General features: G+C 39.0%; 1 protein-coding gene across 1 annotated transcript in view; it reads right to left on the bottom strand.

Moving 5' to 3' along the window:
- LOC130454491 (uncharacterized) overlaps window positions 1–12,203 on the bottom strand; it is a 43,065-nt gene that overhangs the window by 24,256 nt on the left and 6,606 nt on the right. The gene's annotated exons all lie outside the window — the stretch shown is intronic.

Raw genomic sequence — 12,203 nt, 5'->3', positions numbered from 1 at the left:
CTGTATGACCCTGGGCAAGTCACTCTGCCTGTCTCTGTTTTCTCATCTGTAAAATGGGTATATAATGACAACTATATCCCAGGGCTGTTTTGAAAACAAAAGGAAATTATATTTGTAAAGTATTTTGCCAGCCTTAAAGCATTATATAAATGCTAGTTGTTGTTATTATTATTATTTTTTAAATGAGAGGATTGGATTCAATGGCCTCTGAAGAGTCCCTTCCATCTTTAAATCCATGATTTTCTGATTCTAAGATTTGGTTTGGAGGCAAAGGGTGAACAAGAGATTCACTTTTGATCTTCCCCCCAGAGATGGTGTCAGTAGGTATAATAGGCACTGACAGGAAATATTTATAATAGACTTCTTTGGCAAATATGCCCATATCCAAATACCAAATATGCATCATCGATTTAACATTCAAAAATTCAGTTAGGGACAGCTAGATAGCAGAGTAGATAGAGTGTCAGGAGAACCTGTATTCAAATCTGGCCTTAGATACTTCCTAGGTATGTGACCCTGGGCAAGTCACTTAACCTCTGTCTGTCTCAGTTTTCTCATCTGTAAAATGGGTATATAATAACAACCATATCCCAGAGCTGTTTTGAAGACAGAAGGAGATAATATTTGTAAAGTATTTTGCAGACCTTAAAGCATTATATAAAAGCCAGTTATTGTTAGCGTTATTATTATTGTCTAGTCTTTGCCACTTGATACTGAAAGGGCTGAAAGAAAAGTTATCTGACTCTGATCTTTTTTAAAACTTTATTAAAAGGAAAAAAAAAAACTGAGTTTCCTAACATGCAACTGACTAAAGCCGCCAAACTCCCAGAATCTTTTCAGTCAAAGGTCCCTCCTAGGTTCAGGATTGGTCCTTATATAAACCAATCCCACGCCTGGAAGTAGGGAAGCGTGGTTCCTCCCATGCACGGGATTGGTCCATTCAAGACCAATCCCACACCAGGAAGTAGGAGGGAGGAACTCTGTCCCATGCCAGGATATATATATATTTTTTTAACCCACAATACTAAGACAGAAGGTAAATGTTTGTTTGTTTTTTTTATTACAAGTTATTCCAGAAATGTCATTGCTCTGAGTAATGTTTTCATATGACAACATATTCCACTACCACCATTTTGCGTTCCCAGCGTGCCATACCTACCTCTCAATGCATGAATTCTACTGACAACTTTTTGAGGAAATTAAAAAAAACAAAAACAAAAAAGAAATCTTTGGTAGAGAATAAACTAGATTCACCGAAGACAACTGCACAGCTTTTGTCTCTCCCAAGGCTATCAGACTCCATTTCCAACAAGGATGAGATCAGTCTTTATATGCTGAGTTCATTCACTGGTTTTCTGAGTGTCCCGTCATTCCCAAGACCAGAGCTGGGGAAGTTCTCTGATTTAGCTGACCACATACAAGCATTGTTTTAGCTTCCCTGGGTGCCCCACTGGAGCTCCCCTAAAAGAGGAAAAAAGAAATACAGCACAGAAGGAAGCACGCATTGCCATTAATAAAACAAGGCATCGTGGCATGGGCACAACTCAACCAGATCTAAATATATTTCTTGCCCATTCAACAATTCCAGGGACTCCTTAGTGCATCTAGGAGAAATTGAAACTCCTTTGTTAGGCATTTAAGGTCCTTCACAAGGCATTTCTGAAGCAAACACCAATAAGAAGCTAGGTTCACAGGTACATATGCAGTCTTCTTTTTTTATATTTCTATATTTATTTGAAAATAGAAATGTTCATGTTTGTTGATGACTGTCAAGTCCAAAAAAAAAATTACCAAAAAAATTAAGTCAGGGCAGTCCACTGGACTTCATTCTCCAGGATGTCTGGTTCTTGATCAATAACCACATTATTATGGTTATCAGTGATGTTAAGATATTTCTTGCACAGTTCTTCTGTGTATTCTTTTTTTTTTTTAAATAAACTCTTACCATCTGTCTCAGAATTTATTCTAAGTATTGGTTATAAGGCAAAAGAGCAGTAAGGGCTGGGCAATTGAGGTTAAGTGACTTGTCTAGGGTCATCCATCTAGGAAGTATCTGAGACCAGATTTGATCCCTGGACCTAACATCTCCAAGTCCAGCTAACTACTAAGCCACCTAGCTGCCCTTCTTCTGTATATTCTCACCACCTCTTCTTAAACTCCTATATTTTTTTAAGTCACCACCATTTTTGTACTTTATCATGCTAATTTTTTGCATGAAATATTCCCTAGATATCTCTAAATTTTCTTAAAGAGATCCCATTCTTTCCCATTCTCTTTTTTTCCTATTTCTCTGTATTTCTCATTTAAGGACACCTTATTATCTCTCCGTTGTAATTCTGCATTCATTTGGGTACATCTTCCTTATTTTTATCTTTTGCATTCCTTCTTTCCTCATTTATTTGTAAAGCCTCATCAGACAGTCATTTTGCTTTCTTGATCCTCTTTTTCCTGGGAATGTTTTTCATTGTTGTCTCCTGTACAATATTATGAATCCTGCTCATATTTCTTTGGGCACTTTATCTACCAGATCTACTCCTTTAAATCTAGTCATTACTCTTCTTCATTTTTATATGGGATGTTACGTAGATCATACCAAATATGATCTGATAGTTTTCCCAACTTTCTTCAATTTGTCTAAATTTTGCAATAAGGTGGTCATGATTGGAGCCATACTCTGTTCATGGTCTGATTTTAAATGAGTTTTTAGGGATTTTCCACCTTTGGCTGCAAAGTATTTTATCCATCAGATTTCAGTATACGCTCTGGAGATGCCCATGTGTAGAGTCATTTTTGGGGTTGTTGAAAAAGAATGTCTGCTATGACCGAGTGAGTTATTGTAACAAGACTCTGTTAGTCTCTGCCCTGGACTCCAAAACTAAACTTGCCCGTTATTCCAATTATCTTTTGATTTCCTACTGTAAAGGGAAATTCTTGGTTCTTAGTCTGTTCTGAGTTTACACTTGTGAAAAGGGAATCCTTTGTTATCTTTGCCTAGTTGGAGTTGAAACTTTGGTTAACACTAACTTAAGTACCTCACTAGATTATGAAGAAAGGATTAACTCTCCTTTGCCTATCTTTTGATTGAATCAGCACAAGCTTGAACTAGGTGGAGGAGCTCGAAAACCACTTAGTGAATTCACACCCTACTTAGTGCTAGGTGAGAAGCCAGCAAGGTACTTGGAGAGTTCCATCCTTTTTTTCTAACTCAAACAGCCAAAACTTTTGAATTCTTTTAAGAGTTCACACACTACATTAGCATTCCACTCCCCCATCATGAATTCAACATTCTTTTTTTGGTGTTACAACATCTTTAGATGTTGCAGGTCTTCATAGAAATGAGCAACTTTGGCTTCTTCAGTACCAGTGGTTGGGATATAGGCTTGTATTACTGTGATGTTGAATGGTTTGCCTTGGATTCAAACAAATATCATTGTCATTTTTGAGATTATCCTCGTGTGGCTTTTCTCATTCTTTAGTTGACTATGACGACTATTCCATTTCTTCCAAAGGATTCTGGCCAATCATGATCTATGTCATGATCACCTGAATTAAAGGCACCCATTCCTATCCATTTGAATTCCCAGACACTGAAGATGTTGATGTTTAAACTTTCCATCTCCTGTTTGACCCCATACAGGGTCCTTGCTTCATAGATTTGCCCCTAGTAGGTTTTTAATAAATATTTATTTACCCAAATTAAAATGGAAATTTTGTAAGACTGCTTTGTCATTGATATGTGTATGGGTATCATTTGTCAGTTGACAAAAATGCCACATTTGAATGAGAATAAAATGACCTATTCTATTTGTATACTATTTTTACTTAACACAGCAAGGTGGCACAATGAATAGAGTGCTGGGTCTGGAGTGAGAAAGATCTGAGTTCAAATCCAGCCTCAGATACATATCAGCTGTGTAACCCTATGCAAATCACTTAACTTCTATCTACCTCAGGTTCTTTAATTGTAAAATGAGAGTGATAATAATAGCATTTATGTCCCAGGGTTCTTGTGAGGATGAAATGAGATATTTGTAAGGTACTTAGCATGGTGTTTGGCTTGTAGTAGGCACTTACTAAATACTGTTTCCTTGTGTCTTTTTTTCCCCCATCCTTACCTTCTGTCTTAGAATCAATACTAAGTACCATTTCTAAGGCAGAAGAGCAGTACTGGCTAGACATTTGACGTAAAATGACTTGACCAGGGTCACATAGCTAGGAAGAGTCTGAAGCCAGATTTAAACACAGAACCTTCTTATCTCTAAGCTTGGATTTCTATCCACTGAACCATGTAGCTGCCCTTCCTTGCCTTTCTAAAGCCTCAAATATCCAACTTTTGATTATTCGGGGTCCTATTGTCCCTATTGTATATTGCACAGATCCTTTGCTTCTCCTTCGATATCTTTTGGGGTATGATGTGGTCTTTTGCTACATAGGCTGTGCTAACTTTCCCCAAGACCTTTCCCTACATGGTCTAGAGCAACGTTCTTTAAAGGTGCTGAAATTGTCCTTGAGTTGATTGAACCAGAGGACTAAGGTTCAAATCACTGATACAACTTCCCAATGGGCTCGGTACAAAACCACTGCAGGCAGAGTTAAGTGTTCCCCCCACAAAGGCAAATATAAAGGTAGAGAAGCTTGCCCAATAGAATCAATGCGGGATCTTGACTAATTATCCTCTCCATGCTATGGTAAAGTGAAATTCCTTTTGTTAACATTAAAGCAGTCTATGAGTGTTTCCTCTCCTTCCAATTCTGAACCTGAACCACCAGGCTGGCAAGAGTCAGGTCTAGCTTACAACAGAGGTAGAACTCAGACTAATCTGGTTTGTCCCAAAGATTATCTGAAGGAAATGACTGCTGTTGTTAAATGAGATCTCCAAGTTGACTTTCTCTGCATTCCTTAAACCTAATTATAAAGTATAGCCAAGAAATGCTCATGTTGGGAGAAAAGAAATAAAAGTCCATTACTTTATCAAAACCTCTTTGGTTTATATCTACAGAGAAAGAAATACCTAATTAATAAGATAATATTGTTAGCCTATGCTATTTAAAAGTAATCATTCATTTTAAGAAAAATCTCTAAAATGCTGGCTTCCCCTTTTTCTTTTTATCCTCTAAAAAATGACTACATAGAAAACTCAAACTGTCTTCTAGTGTGGTGGTTTGATAGTTAAACAAATAGTATTTTAGCCTAGAGAAGAAAATCAAATAACTTCTGTCCAAGTGAGATATCATTCTAGTTAATTGTTGATATTAAAATTCCAAATTTGATGTTCAACACACTATAGACAGATGTGCCCTGCCACCTTTGTGGGTCAATGCTTTTCAAAGACAATTTCATATTAGTCAGGTCTGAAATGTTGTCAAAAGGTTGAATGAGCTAATTGCACTGTGTGCCACATTTGGGAGCCCTGCCAAACTTTGACAGACTATACAGAATGCAGAAATTGCTCAGGATAAGCCTAGAACCTTGGAAAACTAAGTTGTCTTCTAATCTACACATGATTACAAAGTCACATTCCAAAAAATCAACTTAGAATATAATGCAAGGGACCCCAAACTTTTTACACAGGGGGCCAGTTCCCTGGCCCTCAGATGGTTTGAGAGCCAGACTATTAAAAAAAAATACCGGATAGGCTGCAGCGTTGGCTGTGATGGACCTGTCACACCTTGCACAGGCCCATCACCACCAAGAAAGAAAGAAAGAAAAAGAAAGAAAGAAAGAAAGAAAGAAAGAAAGAAAGAAAGAAAGAAAGAAAGAAAGAAAGAGAGAAAGAAAGAGAGAAAGAAAGAGAGAAAGAAAGAGAGAAAGAAAGAGAGAAAGAAAGAAAGAAAGAAAGAAAGAAAGAAAGAAAGAAAGAAAGAAAGAAAGAAAGAAAGAAAGAAAGAAAGAAAGAAAGAAAGAAAGAAAGAAAGAAAGAAAGAAAGAAAGAAAGAAAGAAAGAAAGAAAGAAAGAAAGAAAGAAAGAAAGAAAGAAAGAAAGAAAGAAAGAAAGAAAGAAAGAAGAGAGTTCACAGAGTGCCTTGTACCCAGGTACTAATTAATAAATATTTGTAAAACAAACAAATTAATGGAAGTGTTTCAGTGGAAGCTAAATTGTGCCTTGTTGGGGAATGAATTGAGTAGAGGTTGGATTAGATGATTTTAGAAGTCCTTTCCAATTCTTTAAAGTTGTCAAAGGACATTGAGCAAGACCAGAAGCTCAACTGGACAGTCACAACCGATTAATTCTGTCTCCTGGGCTGCCGAACCCCCCCTGCCCCCTTATAGATAAGTAAAACCCTACTTTCCGCAGTAGGTGTTGGAACCATCTACAACCTCTACTCAGTCTACAACTAGACTAACAGTCTTAGGTTATTTCTTCTTGTTTAGGTGACCTTGAGTAATCTGAAAAGGCTGATGAAAAAGAACACAAACATTCTCTTTTTTCTTGGCTCTTCCTCCAGCTTAGCTCATGTTGGGTAAATCCTGCTCTTCTTGCCCACAGTAGAAATGTAATAATTTTGGAGCCGAGGTAAGCTGGATATGGTCCAATAGGAGATGGAAAGATTAAACATCAACATCTTAGATATCAGTGAACTTAAATGCATGGGAATAGATTGATTTAATTCAGGTGATCAATGCATAGACCACTGTGGGCAGGAGTTCCTTAGAAGAAATGGAGTAGGAGACATCTGGGTGGCTCAGTGAACCAAGAACCAGTCCTGGAGATAGGAGATCTTGTGTTCAAATCTGGCCTCAGACACTTCTTAGCTGTGTGACCCTGGGCAAGTCACTTAACCTTCATTATCCAGCCCTTGCCACTCTTCTGGCTTGGAACCAATACACAGTATTGATTCTAAGATGGAAGGTAAGGATTAAAAAGAAAAAGAGAATGGTTCTCTTACTTGTGGAGAGTCACCTCCTGTTTGTGTCATTTCCTTTAGGACAAGATCCTGTATGATCTCTCACCCAAGAAGCAGGACCTTAACTCCTGGAGCAGACACTGGCCTCCTTGCTCACACAAGATATTCCATCTTCTAACTCCTTGCATTTTCTCTGGCTGTCCCCATTCCTGGGCTGCTTTCAAACATCCTGATCTCCTGGCTCCTTCCAAGTCTTAACCAAAATGTCACCTTCGACAAGAAGCCGTTCAGTGCCATCTCTTCCTTCAGAAATCACCTCCAATGTATCCTGCGTGTTTCTTATTCGTTCCTATGTTTGCGTGCCGTGTCCCTCTTTGGATGGGGAGTCCTCTCCCCCTCTGCTGCCTGGAGGCTCAGCACATTCTGGCAGGGATATCCCTGACCCCGAGGGAGGATCTTCAGAATGATGAGCTAGATGCTGACATGGCAATCTCGTTCAGAAGAAATATTCCTGACCTCATCAAAACTCAGCTGAGCTCCTCATCTATGGAAAGGGAAGACCGGAGCCCTGGTGCTAGCATCTTGTTACTACACAAAGGACAGTGGCACATTGGCTGCCAGGAGTCTCAGCACCCATTAGCCAAATAAACAAGTGGTCAGGTCTCAAGGGAGCCTTCTCTGAGCATTATTGGCTGCCAGGATTCTCTAGAGACACTTTAGCTCCCCATTACTGTCCTCCCTGCATTTCTTCAAGGAAAGGAAAAAATCCCGAGTCATGGGAAAATTCAATTTAATCCAACAGATGGATTAAGCTCCTACTGTATACAGAGAACCCAGGGAAGACAGTACAGGGAGAGATAACAAGAAGATGTCTATTCATGAATTCTCCTCTTATCCATGAATCTTATAGGTGATAGGCTCCATGTTCTTCTAATTTGCTTTATGCCACCTCCAGAGAAAGAACTGATCAATGCAAACAAGCAAGACTTACTCTTATACATGCATTTTTTGTTGTTGTTGTTAAATGATGCCTTCTCTGATGGGGGGGGGCAGGGAGGAAGGGAGTTACCTGGGAATTTTAATATAACAAAGAAAAATATTCACACATTTTAAAAATAAATAAGAAGAGATAGACACCTGGAGGATAGGCATGCAGACACCACAGAATACCACTTTCCAGGACTAGGAAGAGTATGAAGTCTAAAGTGAATCTCCAGTCCTGGATTCAAGCATGTAAGGACTAGAAAGTAATTTCTGTGATGGTGGGAACTCTTTCATTCTTGCCCTTGTCTCTCCAATATGTAGCACAGAGTTGGTTCTTTTAAAAAATTATTATTGATGGGGCAGCTGAGTAGCTCAGTGGATTGAGAACCATGTCTAGAGATGGGAGATCCTAGGTTCAAATCTGGCCTCAGATACTTCCCAGCTGTGTGACCCTGGGCAAGTCACTTAACCCTTACCACTCTTCTGCCTTGGAACCAATATACAGTATTGATTCCAAGATGGAAGGTGAGGGTTAAAAAAAAAAAGATTATTGAATTGCACTGAATTCAATTTCTGTTTGGTAGATTATTAGATTAGATTAAGAAGTAATTAAATTATTTCCAGAGTTCCCTCTACTTCAATCCCCCCCCACCACCATTTTTGGAGGGGGCAGGCACCAGACTTGTAATGAGGAAGCTCCCTCAACTAAGGCAGACTGGCACCTACTCTGAATTGTAGTCTTAGTAAGTTGGCTGGGATGCTAAAAGGATAAATGAATTGCCCAAGGGCACTCAGTCACCAGTAGGACTTGAACCTGGGACTTCCTGATTCCAAGGCCAGTTCTGTGGTCACTAAATCATATTACCTTTCCAACTAAAAGAAATATATAAAATAATAAAAGCCTCCCCTAACCTAAGCACTCTTCAAAACTGCATTATAACCTGGGGATTATCTGCTGGGTTTCTAATGGAAAGAAAAACAGATAAGAGTAAATTGAAATGAACAATAATTGGTCATTTCCTAGCAACCCTGACTTTAATCCACAGAGATACCGTATGAATAACTCCTCTTGTCAAAACTACTGACCATGAAATAGAAAGATATGAAATTTGTTGTGCTGTCCTTGAGCTCAATTTGAGCAAATTCATCGTCCTGGAAACTTTTGCTTCTCATTTTGTAATCTGGCTGGACTTTCCTTGAGTCACTCTATTTGGGACCCCTTGGCTACTGACCAAAACAAGTCACTTCGGCTTAAATGCTTCTTTGTTCATCCCTTCCATAAGGCAAAATAAAAAAAAAAAATTATCCGTTCTAAGACAGCAAATTAGAAATGGCGGGTCAATGAAAGTTAGGTGACTTGGCCAGAGTCACACAGGTAGGAAGTATCTGAGGCCAAATTTGGACCCCAAACCTCCTATCTCTAGACCTGGCTCCCTATCCACCGAGACACCTAGATGCCCCTCTCTCTATCCTTTTTATAATTGCTATAATTGGTGGTCCACCAGATGGCTGGTAAAAAGATGGCGGAGGAACAAAGGTTTAATTACTCATATTTATAATGAGCTAAATCAATTGTACAAAAAATCAAGCCATTCTCCAATTGATAAATGGGCAAGGGGCATGGATAGGCAGTTTTCAGATAAAGAAATCAAAACTATTAACAAGCACATGAAGAAGTGTTCTAAATCTCTTATAATCAGAGAGATGCAAATCAAAACAACTCTGAGGTATCACCGCACACCTAGCAGATTGGCTAACATAACAGCAAAGGAAAGTAATGAATGCTGGAGGGGATGTGGCAAAGTAGGGACATTAATTCATTGCTGGTGGAGTTGTGAATTGATCCAACCATTCTGGAGGGCAATTTGGAACTATGCCCAAAGGGCGACAAAAGAATATCTACCCTTTGACCCAGCCATAGCACTGCTGGGTCTGTACCCCAAAGAGATAATGGACACAAAGACTTGTACAAGAATATTCATAGCTGCGCTCTTTGTGGTGGCCCAAAACTGGAAAACGAGGGGATGCCCATCAATTGGGGAATGGCGGAACAAATTGTGGTATATGTTGGTGATGGAATACTATTGTGCTAAAAGGAATAATAAAGTGGAGAAGTTCCATGGAGACTGGAACAACCTCCAGGAAGTGATGCAGAGCGAGAGGAGCAGAACCAGGAGAACATTGTACACAGCGACTGATACACTGTGGTATAATCGAACGTAATGGACTTCTCCATTAGTGGCAGTGTAATGTCCCTGAACAACTTGCAGGGATCCAGGAGAAAAAAACACTATTCATAAGCAAAGGATAAACTATGGGAGTGGAAACACCGAGAAAAAGCAACTGCCTGAATACAGAGGTTGAGGGGACATGACAGAGGACAGACTCTAAATGAACACTCTAATGCAAATACTATCAACAAAGCAATGGGTTCAAATCAAGAAAACATCTAATGCCCAGTGGACTTACGCGTCGGCTATGGGGGGTGGGGGGGAGGAAAAGAAAATGATCTATGTCTTTAACGAATAATGCTTGGAAATGATAAAATAAAATATATTAAAAAAAAAAAAGATGGCGGAGGAGTGAGCGAACATGAGCAGGTTTATTTTCATACAGTTTAGGGAACCCCCGGAGAAGTCTTCTTGGAGGCTACAGTGGGTAATCCCTGTCAGTAATCAGAGAAGCACTGTGACATAAAGAATAAAGGCCTGGCTTGGGAGCCAAGAAGACCTGCATTCAATGGTTTACAAAACACTTTACATGTGTTATGCTGTTTAATTCTCACAACAGTTCTGTGTGGGTAGGTGCTATTATTATCCCCATTTTACAGAATGTTCCTCCTTGGTAGTTGAAGTATTTAGATTATTAGGGAATACTTCCCAAAATAGCAAAGGACGAGGGCTCTTAACCTGAGGACTATGGAGAGATTTCTGTCGGGGGCAAATAGGTAACTCAGAAGATTGAGGGCTAAGCCTGGATATGGGGATCTTGAGTACATACATACATATCTAGCCTCAGACACTTCCTAGCTGGGTGACCCTGGACAAGTCACTTAATCCCCATTGCCTAGCCCTTCTGTGTTGGAACTAATACACAGTACTGATTCTAAGATGAAAATTAAAGATTAAAAAAAATTTTTAGAGGGTCCATGAACTTGGTTGGGGGGAAATTACACTTTTATTGTCATCAAGTTTTGCCAGAAATTGAGCATTTCTTTGAATTATTTAAAAAAAATTCTTCTGAGAAGGACTTCACCAGATTGCCAAAGGATTCCATGACACAAAAGAAATGGTGTTGGGAGAACCTGGGTTTAAATGTAGCCTCAGACACTTCATACTTGTTTGATCCAGGGCAAATCACTTAACTCCATTTACCTAGTCCTTGCTAGGCTTAGTCATTAGTAAGACAGAAAGCAAGGTTTATAATGGTTTAATTAAATTTATTTACTAAATAATAATTTTTTTAAACATACCAATCAATCTAGAACAAAATGGTGGGAGAGGTTATATACGTGGGGAGCTCACAATAGAGTGAAATAATTGCCAAGGAGATTTCTAGACAAAGTGTTGTGTGATATCCAATGAGGGAGAGATCACTTTCACCTGGCTGGGAGAGGGGAGAGAGAGAAATCCAGGGAACACAAGAAAATTAAAAATAACTCTATTTTTGTCCACAATATGAAATTATTGACGAAATGTGTCCATCAGAAATTGTATGGCAAGAAGAAATGGTGGATTGGACACATGACAAAGAGCAAGAGATGATAGATATAAATAGCCAGAGTGTTCCATTAGCAAAAAAATGATATTAAGGGGAAAAAAAGAAAGCCCGCTGCTATGGATTGGGTCCCTTGAGGCAAATCTTTAGCAGAACCTGGAGAAGAGTTCCCCACGATGGGCAGGGATGGATGGGTAACCCTCTGTAACCCTCAAGGGAACACTCTAAGATCACATCTCAGCATCTGCAATTTGATGATTAAGAACAAGAGAAATAAAATAATAGAAATCATCATTTGTCATTGACCACCATTTTTAGGATAAAAAAAAAAAGAAGCTCCACTTTCATTTTCATCCTAAAACCACCATTTTTAGGATGAAAATGAAAGTGGAGCTTCTATAAACAGATAAAGGTAACTATTCCATGAGGAAATCATACCGAGAGAGATGGTATATCATCCCTCACCTTCATCACGACCCAGGACTGTGCCGTTTTATACCCATCACAAGGCAAGTCAATAAACATTTACCATGGTCCGGGCACTTTTGCTAAGACTGGGGATACAAATAAAATCAGAAAGAAAGACCATCTCTGTCCTCCTGGAGCTTTCATTCAAATGGAAGTAGACCTCATTAAAAAAAAAAAAAAGAAGTTCAA

The sequence above is a fragment of the Monodelphis domestica genome, chromosome 5 (genome assembly GCF_027887165.1).
Source record: "Monodelphis domestica isolate mMonDom1 chromosome 5, mMonDom1.pri, whole genome shotgun sequence".
In the NCBI taxonomy this organism is placed as follows: domain Eukaryota; kingdom Metazoa; phylum Chordata; class Mammalia; order Didelphimorphia; family Didelphidae; genus Monodelphis; species Monodelphis domestica.
Note: the sequence above shows the minus strand (reverse complement) of the source record. Positions and strands in the feature narration are given on the sequence as shown.